The following is a 2,960-nucleotide window of genomic DNA, read 5'->3' as shown; positions in this document are numbered from 1 at the left end:
AACACGATGGTATAACTTAAAACATTAACGCACGTATAGTTTGCAAGTTATTTCCAAAAAACTCTCAAACGGCGCTCGATGCTGATTTTGCATTTGCTGCACAAGCTGTTTGCCTGCACAGAAACACTTGCCATTGCACTTACACACGTTTTGGACCATGCCCTTTCATTTAGAAATGAAAAAATCGCGTTTGGAAAATTTTCATTTTTTTCGACAAAATGGCCCCCCCAAAATTTTCGGTCGGCACCCGGTGAGCAAAAATGTTGTCAACAACTGGCAACATCGGCTTACATCGTTTGCAAGTTAAAGCACCGTTCGATTTTCATTGGTTCGTTAGATATGAGCTTGGAACATTTTACTAGCCGAAAAACGGCTGTTTTCAATCTGAACATGCATCCAATTTGTACGCGTGCTGGATTTCATATTGGCCCTCAAATGGGTCGAAAAAACGTCCGTTTCTAAAATGGGCCGTTTTTCGCATCAAAGTGGCCGCGGCCACATTTGCCATCACTTGCATGTGGACAACAACGCCACTGAATGCTTGTTCCACCACTGTGTATCATCTGCACCGGATATCTGCTTTCAAACGGAGCGGCTCTCAGCATTCATGCATGTGGACAACAACGCCACTGAATGCTTGTTCCACCACTGTGTATCGCCTGCACCGGCAATCTGCTTTCATGCAAGTGATGGCAAATGTGGCCGCGGCCACCTTGATGCGAAAAACGGCCCATTTTAGAAACGGACGTTTTTTCGACCCATTTGAGGGCCAATATGAAATCCAGCACGCGTACAAATTGGATGCATGTTCAGATTGAAAACAGCCGTTTTTCGGCTAGTAAAATGTTCCAAGCTCATATCTAACGAACCAATGAAAATCGAACGGTGCTTTAACTTGCAAACGATGTAAGCCGATGTTGCCAGTTGTTGACAACATTTTTGCTCACCGGGTGCCGACCGAAAATTTTGGGGGGGCCATTTTGTCGAAAAAAATGAAAATTTTCCAAACGCGATTTTTTCATTTCTAAATGAAAGGGCATGGTCCAAAACGTGTGTAAGTGCAATGGCAAGTGTTTCTGTGCAGGCAAACAGCTTGTGCAGCAAATGCAAAATCAGCATCGAGCGCCGTTTGAGAGAGTTTTTTGGAAATAACTTGCAAACTATACGTGCGTTAATGTTTTAAGTTATACCATCGTGTTCGCCGTGCGATTGCGCGTCGAATGATATATAGCAAAACATTAGTGCGTTGCTGGAAACATATAGCATTTGGGATGGCCGCAAATTTCCATGGTTTTGTTTCTGAGAGCCGCTCCGTTTGAAAGCAGATTGCCGGTGCAGACGATACACAGTGGTGGAACAAGCATTCAGTGGCGTTGTTGTCCACATGCAAGTGATGGCAAATGTGGCCGCGGCCACTTTGATGCGAAAAACGGCCCATTTTAGAAACGGACGTTTTTTCGACCCATTTGAGGGCCAATATGAAATCCAGCACGCGTACAAATTGGATGCATGTTCAGATTGAAAACAGCCGTTTTTCGGCTAGTAAAATGTTCCAAGCTCATATCTAACGAACCAATGAAAATCGAACGGTGCTTTAACTTGCAAACGATGTAAGCCGATGTTGCCAGCTTGTTGACAACATTTTTGCTCACCGGGTGCCGACCGAAAATTTTGGGGGGGGCCATTTTGTCGAAAAAAATGAAAATTTTCCAAACGCGATTTTTTCATTTCTAAATGAAAGGGCATGGTCCAAAACGTGTGTAAGTGCAATGGCAAGTGTTTCTGTGCAGGCAAACAGCTTGTGCAGCAAATGCAAAATCAGCATCGAGCGCCGTTTGAGAGAGTTTTTTGGAAATAACTTGCAAACTATACGTGCGTTAATGTTTTAAGTTATACCATCGTGTTCGCCGTGCGATTGCGCGTCGAATGATATATAGCAAAACATTAGTGCGTTGCTGGAAACATATAGCATTTGGGATGGCCGCAAATTTCCATGGTTTTGTTTCTGAGAGCCGCTCCGTTTGAAAGCAGATTGCCGGTGCAGACGATACACAGTGGTGGAACAAGCATTCAGTGGCGTTGTTGTCCACATGCAAGTGATGGCAAATGTGGCCGCGGCCACTTTGATGCGAAAAACGGCCCATTTTAGAAACGGACGTTTTTTCGACCCATTTGAGGGCCAATATGAAATCCAGCACGCGTACAAATTGGATGCATGTTCAGATTGAAAACAGCCGTTTTTCGGCTAGTAAAATGTTCCAAGCTCATATCTAACGAACCAATGAAAATCGAACGGTGCTTTAACTTGCAAACGATGTAAGCCGATGTTGCCAGTTGTTGACAACATTTTTGCTCACCGGGTGCCGACCGAAAATTTTGGGGGGGCCATTTTGTCGAAAAAAATGAAAATTTTCCAAACGCGATTTTTTCATTTCTAAATGAAAGGGCATGGTCCAAAACGTGTGTAAGTGCAATGGCAAGTGTTTCTGTGCAGGCAAACAGCTTGTGCAGCAAATGCAAAATCAGCATCGAGCGCCGTTTGAGAGTTTTTTGGAAATAACTTGCAAACTATACGTGCGTTAATGTTTTAAGTTATACCATCGTGTTTGCCGTGCGATTGCGCGTCGAATGATATATAGCAAAACATTAGTGCGTTGCTGGAAACATTTAGCATTCGGGATGGCCGCAAATTTGCATGGTTTTGTTTCTGAGAGCCGCTCCGTTTGAAAGCAGATTGCCGGTGCAGACGATACACAGTGGTGGAACAAGCATTCAGTGGCGTTGTTGTCCACATGCAAGTGATGGCAAATGTGACCGCGGCCACTTTGATGCGAAAAACGGCCCATTTTAGAAACGGACGTTTTTTCGACCCATTTGAGGGCCAATATGAAATCTAGCACGCGTACAAACTGGATGCATGTTCAGATTGAAAACAGCCGTTTTTCCGCTAGTAAAATGTT

The sequence above is a fragment of the Pollicipes pollicipes genome, unplaced genomic scaffold (assembly GCF_011947565.3).
Source record: "Pollicipes pollicipes isolate AB1234 unplaced genomic scaffold, Ppol_2.1 Scaffold_7261;HRSCAF=8764_pilon_pilon_pilon, whole genome shotgun sequence".
NCBI lineage: Eukaryota > Metazoa > Arthropoda > Thecostraca > Pollicipedomorpha > Pollicipedidae > Pollicipes > Pollicipes pollicipes.
The sequence above is the reverse complement of the archived record's forward strand: the minus strand, read 5'-3'. Positions refer to the sequence as shown.